The 12,141-nt window shown below is 39.8% G+C and overlaps 1 long non-coding RNA gene across 1 annotated transcript; it reads right to left on the bottom strand.

Annotated features, from left to right (window-relative positions):
- Positions 1–2,135: 2,135 nt before the first annotated feature.
- LOC146369480 (uncharacterized) lies at positions 2,136–4,621 on the bottom strand. Its single transcript, XR_014797368.1, has 3 exons — positions 4,561–4,621; positions 3,383–3,455; positions 2,136–3,283 (listed from the first exon to the last, which is right to left on the bottom strand). It is a non-coding gene; the product is annotated as an uncharacterized LOC146369480 (long non-coding RNA).
- Between the last annotated feature and the right edge of the window lie 7,520 nt (positions 4,622–12,141).

Raw genomic sequence — 12,141 nt, 5'->3', positions numbered from 1 at the left:
GGTGTAAAGCTCCTGATAAAATTTAGTAAAAGTATCATTAATTATTCTTTTTTACTGGTGGTCAACTTATTATTATTACTAGGAACAAAAATAGATGGTATAAGGTTGTCAATTACAATATTTGTATTACCTATAGTCCGCACAATGTTACAGACTTCATGAAAAAATTGTGGCTGGGGAGAATTGGGAGCATATATGTTGACCAATGTCATTTTCCGCCCCTGTAAACATGCATCCAAAACCACCCATCTACCCTCCTGATCTGTATAATGCTTAAAAACCTGAAAATCCAAGTTTCTTCTGATCAATATGACCACCCCTCTTTTTCTAGCCGAAAATGCACTAAAATAAACTTGCGCCACCCAATCTCTTTTAAGCTTTAATGATTCCGCCTCATCGAGATGGGTCTCCTGAATCAGGGCTATGTCTGTCTTTTTCTGCTTCAAGTATGTGAGGATTTTCTTCCTTTTAATAACATTATGACAACCCGCTATATTCCACGACACTATTTTACATAACTCCATAACACCACGCGAGCCAAGTTATTGTACAGATTTATCCAGAAGAAAATCCCATTTACCCATATAACAAATCTTAAAGCCAGTTACATGAGACAACCCAGTGGTCCAAAAAATAGGTCTATACAGGACAGTTGGCACCATAGCATCAAAACGAACAACAAAACAAAACACAGTTGAAAAGAAAAGAAAAAGAGGAAAAAAAAAACACCATGAAATCGTTGGTCCGTGCCACTCAAAAATCCCATAATGGCATCCCTCCTCACGTCTCCCCCCCCCCCAAAAAAAAAAAAAAAACCCCACAGAAGTAAACTAAGCCTTAGCTTATAAAATCCTCTTAATCTACATCACCCGGAATGTTAGCCGAATCTAGGCCGCTCAGAATTGCTTAGCCTCTGCTGGGTTGGAAAACTGACGATACTGGTTATCCACTGAAAAAGTCATAACAGCCGGAAAGCGAAGGGAATAGCCAATATTGCACTGTTGCAGCAAGCGACGCACCTCGTCAAACTTCCGGCGTTTTTCTTGTACCTCCTGTGCATAATCCTGGAAAAAACGAACTCTCATGCCTTTCCAAATGATCTGCTTCTTTTTTCTGGCAGCCGCCAGTACGGACATCTTGGCTTTATCCCGTAGGAAGCGAACGATGATATGTCTCGGTCTGGAGTCCGCAGCTGGCTTCGGAGGTGCTGGCCCCACCCGATGGATTCTGTCTATTTCGTAGTAATCTCCCATCTCAATGTCCAGAGCCTCAGACAACAGATTCTTCACGCAATCCTCAAGATTACGGCCTTCGGTTCCTTCTCTAATGCCCGATATTCTAATATTCTGGCGCCGTGAGAAACCCTTGAGCGCCGTTACTTTTTCCTGCAGCCGCTGGTTCTGTATCTTCAAGTTCTTACTTATTGAGCTAGCTTTAGCCTCTTCGTCCTCCAAACGAGAAATTCTTGTCTCTGTTTCGTCCACCCTCGCGCCTAGGCTATTCACAGCTTCCCTGAGAGACTCAATTCCACCTTTCACCCCCGTCATGTCTTGTGCTACCTGCTCAAGCAGAGATCTTATAGAAGTCAGCTCGGCCGCCACACCATCTTGGGAAGGACACCTGGCATCCACACCATCAGGTGTCTCCGCCATAGTAGTTAGCGAAGTAGCCTGAGTGTTGTGTGCTTTCCCTCGCGGCATAGTCGGATCGTTGCGTGTAAAGTAATGACTCTTCTGACTCCTTCCACAGAATTTGCCAGGGCAGACCCAAAGTAAGACAAATGACCGGCTCTAACTTATTTTTAACAAGGTTTAGGGGGGGTGGAGTGCGCGCCTCCAACTTATGCTGCCATCTTGGGCGGACGTACCACGTGACTCCCCACAATGACATTTACTAAACATGCAGAGCCAACACACACAGGAGTACGAGAAAATAAACTTTATTTTAACTGAAGGTGTCCCGGGAGGGTAGAAGGAAAACACGCGTGAAACTAGAGAAACCAAGGGACCGGGAGATGAGTCGTGCAGGAACGCCGAAACAGGACTGTGGGAGGCTGCAACAGAAAAAGGAAAAGAATTATTGGGGCGCGGGGAAATAGCAGCATACGTGGGGGAGAGTATGAGTCTTACGGTGAAAGCGGGGCCGTGGGAGCCCAAGGGAGGGGTGAGGGTCCGCGGGGAGCTCCAGGAAAGTCGAGGTGACGAGTACTGAAGGCGATCCGAACTCCAGACGGGCAGGTGGACAGGCAGGTGGCTCAAAAAAACACGCCGAGCTGTTATCTGAGTGCACAGGACAGAATTAGCGCTCGTTCAGACAAATTAGAGTTTTCACAATCGCTTTCCCGCAGGTGTACGTTACCGCTGTGAGACGACTAACGGACTGGCGTGGAGCAGCAGGCTGGGCTGGATCAAATAGTCCAGCTGATGATCGCCTGGGATGGGATGCAGGTGTGGAGTTAACAGCCACGCCCGTGGGCATGGGCATCCCATCAGCTCCTCGGACGCCGGGCCGCGGACCATGACAAGCACTCTTTCTCACCAATTTCCCTTAGCAACAATACATCACTGCAGTTGTCCACAGCTGGAAGGTCTCAAGAGTGCAAAAGAGTGTAGCTTGGTAACTAGATAGAAGTGCTGGAAATTCTCATTGGATCATGTGTAGCAGCTAATAGCTAGTCATGGTCTTTCTGCTAGGAGGAAGCTGGGATTTAGTTTCTTGTTAAAGACTCTTTGAACAGCTAGTGATTGAAGGCTGTATCTCCTCCACAGCAGTTGTGCCACTTAGAACTCAATTTGATAGAACCACTAGGATACTTTATAAGTGGTTTTCTTTTGAATCCACAAATTTCAGCTGTTTGTATTGTAACTTAAAAATGTTCAAAACCCAAATGTGTTTTTATGGGTTGAGATGTTATTGTTGTTGCTCTTGTGTATTTATTTATTTATTTTTTATCGTAAACTACCCAATTACACCATTCATGAGTAATGGAAGCATTTGCATTGATTCACGATTTCAAATGAAAGCAGCATAAGATGCTGATGGTGCACCAAACTAACCATGACAAGCACAGGCAAAACAATTCTAATGTGCCACACTAAAATGACGCGCCATCTTCTCTGCTTGGTGAACGGATAAAGGTGCGAGGTTGGGGCAGAAAACTGTGCAGTCCTACATCTCGTCTAAACCGTAGTCCTCCTCAGGGAAATCCCCCACAGTCACACTCAGGGGCTTCACAAACGCACCGTATTTGCTCTCGCACTCAAAGTACTGCTTCCCTTCGACACTACAGAGATACAATAAACAAGGCAGAGTCAAAAATCAGGACCAGCGTCACTGAAACTTTGAATTATTTAAAAACAAAACCAGAAAAAGGCCCTCTTACGTTCCATTGTGTTTGCCCAGTGGTTCATCGTACTTCACACCCACCCAGTAGCCCGGCTTGAAATCTGTTGTTCCTGCAAGAAATGCAACACTTATTGAGCTCTAGCAGGGCATATTAGGAAGACTTTGACTTCACAATAATGATATTATATGAAAAAAGAAGTGCAAACCCCCACCAAAGCAGCTCACTCTCTGGGAAGTATTTACTTTTAAGGAACTAGTATTTTAATTTCCTAGAAGTTTGTAGTGCAGTAAAAATAACACATTTTGGGGTCAACTTGAAAGAAAGGCAGATGTGAAATGTAAGAGTGAGGTCAGAGGTCACTTGCTATAGTTTGACAATACACACCAGACTTGTCATAGTTATAAGCCTTCTTGTCAATTATCAACCAACAAAGTTGATAATCATTAAGTTAACCTTGAAGACCTTGGCAGATGTCAGTTTTAATGGACTGTTAACATGACCCCCCTCTACACCACTACAAAGTTTTAGAAGAATTCATTCAAAACTTTTTAAGCCATCGTACAGACAGAAAGAATGGCACGCATGGAAATGCTAACAACAACATAACCTCTTTGGGGACCTTATTGAAGTTAACAAACTACCTAAACTGAATCACTTTTATTTGCTATGTTTTTGGAGGGTGACACTTGGCGATAGTACTCAGGTAAAGCTGCTTTCAAACTAAACTAGAACATGTTCACCTCACAGGAAATGTAATTAGATTTTCTAGGCAGACTTAAAACCTGCTAATAAAATAGATTAAACAAAACAGTAGGGTTAGGTTAATTGGAAACAATAAATTGCCCATAGGTGTGAATGCAGGAGTGAATGTGAGTGCCAATGTGTTAGCCCTGCGACAGACTGGCGACCTGTCCAGCATGTACCCTGCCTCTCGCCATAAAACAGCTGGGATAGGCTCCAGAGCCCCCCACGACCCTGAAAAGTATAAGCGGAATCGGATGGATGGATGGATGGACAAAACACACAGAATCCAAACGTGATATTTAGCGTACTAAAAAAAAAAAGTTTGTCCTCCACTGACATCACAGATTTGGGAATGGGCCTTAGATAAATCACAGCAAAGTCTGCTCTGCAGGACAGAAAATCCTCAGCAGCACAGGGTTTACACTAATGTCCTACACAAAGTAAACCAGCTCAGCTTTATCCACACTTACCAACATACATGACTGTGCCAAGCTTCGTGGGCTGACCGGTAGTGATGGGTCGGTTGCGAACAAAATGGCTCTTAGAGCCGGGTCTTTGACGTGAACGACGCGAGCCGGCTCCTTATCGCGAGCCGTGGGTTTTTTTTTTTTCTTTCTCTCACTCTCTCTCTCGCACTTTTTTCGGCTTCACTCAGCATGCGAGCCTTGTGCTTTATGCTGGGAAGAGGGGCGGTAGTTGCACTCAGTAGCACAGGAACAGAGCAGGAGGGAGAGAGAAAGAAAGAGAGCCAGGGACAACAACGTCACATTAGAAAGGTATAGTAATCATCCACAACTATTTTCAGTTGCAGATGATAAAGGATTCAGAAAGTTTATACATACAGGTCCATATGACAGAGAATGTGCATCTTCTTTTTGTTTTCATATTTTAATTTATATTTAATTGTGTTGTGATTTGCAGTGTTTTGTGTTGTTTCACTTTAAATTGGTTTAAAAGGAAAAAGCTGAAAATTTAAATAGTTAAAAGTTGAACTGTGACTAGTAGGTTTTTGTATTATATGATTTATTTATTACATTTTATGTGGCGTGAATAAATAAAAGTATATTTACGGTGGCCCCTACAGACAAAGCACGTACAAACTTCAAATCACGTACGAACCCTGAAGCACGTACAAACCCTGAAGCACGTACAAACTCCAAAACACGTACAAACTCCAAAACACTTAAAAACTCCAAAACACGTAAAAACATGTACAAACTCCAAAACACGTAAAAACTCCAAAACACGTACAAACTCCAAAACACGTACAAACTCCAAAACACGTAAAAACTCAGAAGCACATAAAAACTCAAAACACGTACAAAAGACAACAGAAGTGCTCCAGGGTGCTAGGGGCAGTGTTGAACTTCTGTTACCTAGTGGCTACACAAGCCAGCAAGTACCAACGACCGGATTTGGTGTGTGGTAATAACAGGTAAATGAACTTTTTTTTAAATTTTATTTGACTATATATGAATGGTTGTGTATAAATACACAAACAATACACATATGCTTTCATACTTTCAATTGTGTAATTTAAGTGATCTAGGTAGCTCTGTTTTGGAAGTTCAGAGCTACCTAGTAGGGGTGGGTTTTTATAATCGATTCATCGATTAAAATCGATTCTGGCTTGGATAACGTGAAATCGATTCATTAAAATCCTGAATCGATTTTTTTAATTGTGTGGATGCTTTAAGCATCCACACTATTGAGTTCCTCTTGGGACTTCCGTACACTTTTGGCACTTAACTACTTCCACAATTTTCAGCCGATTTTCACCGTTCAAATTTTAAACTATTCTGCTATTTCTGCTAATGTGTGCTATGTCTTTTGGTATTTTTCACTATTATACTTTTTAAAATATTAAGCTTAATTTGTCCCATTGAAATGAATGGGAAACTTCTGCAATTCTGCTAAAATTTGCTTGTTTTTGAAACTTAACTACTTCCTCATATTTTCACGTTGAACAACCATTCAAACTTTAAAATGTTCTCAAATTATTGGGCTATTCATGTATGATTCAGCTCTTTCATATCTGTTACGGTTTTCATCTTATCCCTCTTTAAGTTTTGAGTTGCAAAATTTAGATTTTTCACAAAATACATGCGTTGTTATGGTTGCTATGCACTTGGCTTCCAGTGTGCCACTCTAGGTTTCGCAGTCTTCTCTTCATGTCCGAACAACTTCTTGCTACTTGCTCAATTTTCACTCAACTTCCACAAATTATACATCAAAACGTAGGTATTTTTGCTGCCTTTCAGAAAATGTCACTATCATTGTTGTGGGATCTATAGAATTTTTGCAAATCTCTTCAGACCAACACAAAGTCTCAAAACTCTCCATAGAAAATCAGTGGAGAGTTTGTTCAAAATCACCGCTGGATTTCTGTAATGAGAGGCATATTCGAATCGTCATATCTCCTTAACGAAGCGAAGTTAAGACATAAGGCTTGTCCCGGTATATCTTCAGACACTCCTGACGCTCACAATTCAAGAATTGTTTTCTCACCTATTACCATTTGGCCATGAATTACGTTTGTTTGAGGGTAGGAAATTCGTCCCTCGCTCAGATTTCTTCAGCTTTCAAACTCTGGAAATGAACCACTTTTTTCTCTCGTCATATCTTTTTGATGGATTTCCACAGAGACGTGAAAATTTCCATGACTGTTCACCAAAGCCTGCTGTCTCTTACGGTGAAAGAATGATATCGATACTCCAAATAGATTTAGAGTTAGAAAGCGTTGTTTGAGGGCAAGTCGAGGCAGTTTTTGCTTCGCTCTACTCAGTTAGGGTGCATTACAAGTCAAATATCTTTAATAACTCATATTTTAATGATAAATTGTCAACACTGGAAGATTCCTCCATCTCTTCTGAACAAAACGGTGTAAGAATGACAGTTCTAGCCCCTACGGTTAGGAAATTATGGTCATTTGTTTGAGGGGAGTCGTCACTATGAGAAATAGACTGCAAAAATCCTGTGTCTCTCTGTGCTGCGTGCACCTGTTTTGGCGGGAAAAAGTGCACAGGCTCTCTGATTGGTGGATTCAAATTCAGCAGCTCCCAGGTTGCTTGACTGAAAACTTGCTTCTCTCTCCGTGTGTGTGTGTGTGTGTGTGTGTGTGTGTGTGTGTGTGTAACAGAGAGAGAGAGAGAGAGACCCACTTTAGGGCAGCATCTCATTGTTGGAAAAACATATAATATATTCAGACTGGTTGACTGGCATAGACCCTCTGTGTGTCTCTCTCTCTGTGCATTTGTGTATACATATTTGATTTATGTGTATCTGTTGGCTGTTCCTTCTTGTTTTTTAATTTATTTTTATTTCTTTATTTTTTTTTCACAGGTGAACAACAATTAGTTTTGAGGGAACTTAACCATGTTCTGTTTTTTTTTCATCTTACCATTTTACTTTTCCAATATTTCTACTTCAGTTATTGCTATTCTGCTCAATCATAGTATTTGTTCTAAATCATTGTTATTATGCTATATTGTAGTATTTAAGGTAAATCAAAGTATTTCTACTATATTATATTTTTCTTTCTAAATATTGCATTTCTGCTATATAATTGTATTTCTACTATGTTATACTATTTGTGCTAAACCAGAGTATTTGTGCTAAAACATAGTATTTTTACTAAATGTAGTATTTATGCTTACTCATACTATTTCTGCTTTTTATAGGATTTGTGCCTAATATAGTATTTCTGCTTTTTATAGGATTTGTGCTTAATATAGTATTTCTGCTAAATTATAGTATTTCTGCTTTTTATAGTATTTGTGCTAAAACATAGTATTTCTACTAAATGTAGTATTTGTGCTTAATCATACTATTTCTATATATTTCTGCCAGGTCCCAAGGCAGCCAATCCTCTGTGAGGACTGAGACATTCAAATTTTCAAATCAGGGCCTGCACGGCTTCCCAGCCAATCATATATGTGGGCTGAGGCATTCAAATTTGCATATTGGGGCCTTCATGGCTTCTAATCCAGCCAATCATATCTGAGGGCTGAGGAATTCAAATCCACAAATCAGGGCCTGCACGGCTTCCCAGCCAGCCAATCATATATGTGGGCTGAGGCATTCAAATTTGCATATTGGGGCCTTCATGGCTTCTAAGCCAGCCAATCATATCTGAGGGCTAAGGAATTCAAATCCACAAATCAGGGCCTGCACGGCTTCCCAGCCAGCCAATCATATATGTGGGCTGAGGCATTCAAATTTGCATATTGGGGAATTCGTGGCTTCTAAGTCAACAAGTCATCCATGTCATATATCTCTAAAAATTCATATTTTAATGATAAATTGTCAACACTTGAAGATTCCCCCATCTCTTCTGAACAAAACGGTGTAAGAATGACCGTTCTAGCCCCTACGGTTAGGAAATTATGGTCATTTGTTTGAGGGGAGTCGTCATTATGAGAAATAGACTGCAAAAATCCTGTGTCTCTCTGTGCTGCATGCACCTGTTTTGGCGGGAAAAAGTGCACAGGCTCTCTGATTGGTGGATTCAAATTCAGCAGCTCCCAGGCAGCTTGACTGAGCTAGAAACTTACTTCTCTCACCCTTTTTTCAGCTGTCCATTTTGCTTTTTTTCAATTTTTCTGTTTAAGTTATTACTATTGTGCTAAATCATACTATTTCTGCTATTTTTTAAGATTTGTGCCAAATATAGTATTTCTGATTAATTATAATTTTTCTACCAAATCATAGTACAGTATTTTTGCTTTTTATAAGATTTTTATAGGATATTTATATTGCTTAATATAGTATTTCTTCTTTTTATAGGATTTGTGCTAAAACATAGTATTTCTACTAAATGTAGTATTTATGCTTAATCATACTATTTCTATATATTTCTGCCAGGTCCCCAGGCAGCCAATCCTCTGTGAGGACTGAGACATTCAAATTTTCAAATCAGGGCCTGCATGGCTTCCCAGCCAATCATATATGTGGGCTGAGGCATTCAAATTTGCATATTTGGGGAATTTGTGGCTTCTAAGCCAAGAAGTCATCCATGTCATATATCTCTAAAAATTCATATTTTAATGATAAATTGTCAACACTTGAAGATTCCCCCATCTCTTCTGAACAAAACGGTGTAAGAATGACCGTTCTAGCCCCTACGGTTAGGAAATTATGGTCATTTGTTTGAGGGGAGTCGTCATTATGAGAAATAGACTGCAAAAATCCTGTGTCTCTCTGTGCTGCGTGCACCTGTTTTGGCGGGAAAAAGTGCACAGCCTCGCTGATTGGTGGATTCAAATTCAGCAGCTCCCAGGCTGCTTGACTGAAAACTTGCTTCTCTCTCCCTGTGTGTGTGTGTGTGTGTGTGTGTGTGCTACAGAGAGAGAGAGAGAGAGAGAGAAAGCCTTTTTATGGGATGATCTCATTGTAAGATTTAGATTCAATATTTTTAGACTGGTTGACTGAATTGGATCTTGTGTGTGTGTGTGTGTGTGTGTGTGTGTGTGTGTGTGTGTGTGTGTGTGTGTGTGTGACAGAGAGAGAGAGAGACAAAAAGCCTTTTTATGGGATGATCTCATTGTAAGATTTAGATTCAACATTTTTAGACTGGTTGACTGAATTGGATCTTGTGTGTGTGTGTGTGTGTGTTTGCATGTGTGTCCATATTTGTGATTCTGTGGCTGTTATATTTCTTTTGCCGATTTTTTTCATTTAACAAGTATATTTTAGGGACCCTCAGCATGTTCAGCATTTTTTCAGCTGTCCATTTTGCTTTTCCAATTTTTCTGTTTAAGTTATCACTATTGTGCTAAATCATACTATTTCTCCTATTTTATAAGATTTGTGTTAATTTAGTATTTCTGCCAAATATAGTATTTCTTATTAATTATAGTTTTTCTACCAAATCATAGAACAGTATTTTTGCCTTTTATAGGATTTTTATAGGATATTTATATTGCTTAATATAGGATTTGTGCTTAATATAGTATTTCTGCTTTTTATAGGATTTGTGCTTAATATAGTTTTTCTGCTAAATGTAGTATTTATGCTTAATCATACTATTTCTATATATTTCTGCCAGGCAGCCAATCCTCTGTGAGGACTCAGACATTCAAATGCACATATCAGGGCCTGCACGGCTTCCCAGCCAGCCAATCATATCTGAGGTCTGCCGTTTCTTCTCTCGTCATATCTCAGCGACGGATGTACAAAGAGCAATGAAAATCGCGGTCAAAGTACACCAAAGTCCGCTGATTTAGCCAGTAGAAGAATTATGCTTCTAGTCCACCTAGTTTTTGAGTTACACAACGTTTTGTAACTCCAAAAAACGGCGCTTTTTGCCTCTCACCGAGATCTAATTTTGACTGCTCAAGGCGCCCACTCTCTTTCCCAGTGGCGCAGTTGGTAATGACACGGGTCTGCAACCCCAACGTCGTGGGTTTGATTCCACCTTAGTCAGCATGCTTTTTTCCCTACAAATTAATACACTATCACAGACCAGTAATTCATATTCATCATTTATTACAATTCTGCAAACTTTTATGATTTTACCAGCTTTTCTAATATGGACCGCACATTCTTGTTAACACTCCATGGCACAAATACTCTTCCCTTTAGGCTCTGTGTATGTGTGTGTATCAATATTTTTCCCATTTTAAAGTATTACTCCTCCATAATTGTATTTCTGTTAAATCAAAGTAGTTTTACTACATCTTAGTACTTCTGCTCAATCATAGTATTTCTGCTATGTTATAATATTTGTGCTAAACCAGAGTATTTTTGCTGAAACATAGTATTTCTGCCAAATGGCCTGCATTTGTATAGCGCTTTTCTAGTCCTTAAGGACCCCAAAGCACTTTACACTACATTCAGTCATTCACCCATTGGCGATAGCAAGCTACATTGTAGCCACAGCCGCCCTGGGGCGCACTGACAGAGGCGAGGCTGCCGGACACAGGTGCCACCGGGCCCTCTGACCACTACCAGTAGGCAAACATGGGGTTAGTATCTTACCCAAGGATATTTGGCATGCAGCCAGGAGGCAGCCTGGGATCGAACCACCGACCTTCTGATTAGTGGCTGACCTGCTTTGCCACCTGAGCTACAGCCACCCCAAATGATAGTATTTCTGTCAAATTATACTATTTGTGCTAAAACATAGTATTGATTTAAAATTACAATATTCATAGTTCATCACAGTGTCTCTGGTAAATCACAGTATTTCTGCTATGTTGTACTCTTTTTCTAAATCATCGTGTTTCTGTAATGTTCAAGTATTTTTGGCTAAATATATTCTTTCTGTTATCTTATACTATTTCTCCTAAATTCTTGTATTTTTGAGAAGTTATCATGTTTCTGGTAAGTTACAATATTTCTGCTAAGTTCTGCTATGCTATTGTATTTCTGCCAAGTATTATGTTTCCTCTAAGATATTGCAGTTCTGCTAAGTTATTACATTTTAGCAAACTTCTTTTGCTTCTGCAAAGTTTTTACAATTTCTGCAACTTTTCAGCTTTTTCAGCTAGTTTTTGCAGACAGCTTCAGCTTTAAAGCAATTCAGAATTCATGATTACAACCAATATGTATTAGAATAAAAGAAACAAATGTGCAATGAACATGTCAGGAGTCGCTGTTAAAAAGTCTCATGACAGTGGGGTTAAGGGACCTCCTGAACCCTTGAGTCCTGCAGTGGAGTGAGATGAGCCTCTGCAGCTCCTACTGTGAGGATGCTTAGGCGATCACCAACACCAGCTCCTTGGTGTTGGTGTTCAGAAGAAGACTGTTCTTATTACTGCAGTCAGTTAAATAAATCTATCATAATAAAGTACATTTTAACATAATGACCTTGTGTTTATTTATGTCTTTTAACCATTATTTCAAATTCAAAGAATCCTGTTTGAAACATTTATTAAACTTATAGAATTAAATTTCTGCTAGTTGCTTTTTGTTGCAAAAAAAATCTAGTATAATAATATTTAAATTTACATATATTTTTCACGTTTTCCATGCCAATTTTGTGTAATTGCGGAGTTTCCCACTACTCGTGAATGCCTCTTTTTTTACGTCTCCGCCTGACTCCTGAATCT

The sequence above is a fragment of the Perissodus microlepis genome, chromosome 17, assembly GCF_051167445.1.
Source record: "Perissodus microlepis isolate ML-2025 ecotype Zambia chromosome 17, ASM5116744v1, whole genome shotgun sequence".
Taxonomy (NCBI): Eukaryota; Metazoa; Chordata; class Actinopteri; order Cichliformes; family Cichlidae; genus Perissodus; species Perissodus microlepis.
Note: the sequence above shows the minus strand (reverse complement) of the source record. Positions and strands in the feature narration are given on the sequence as shown.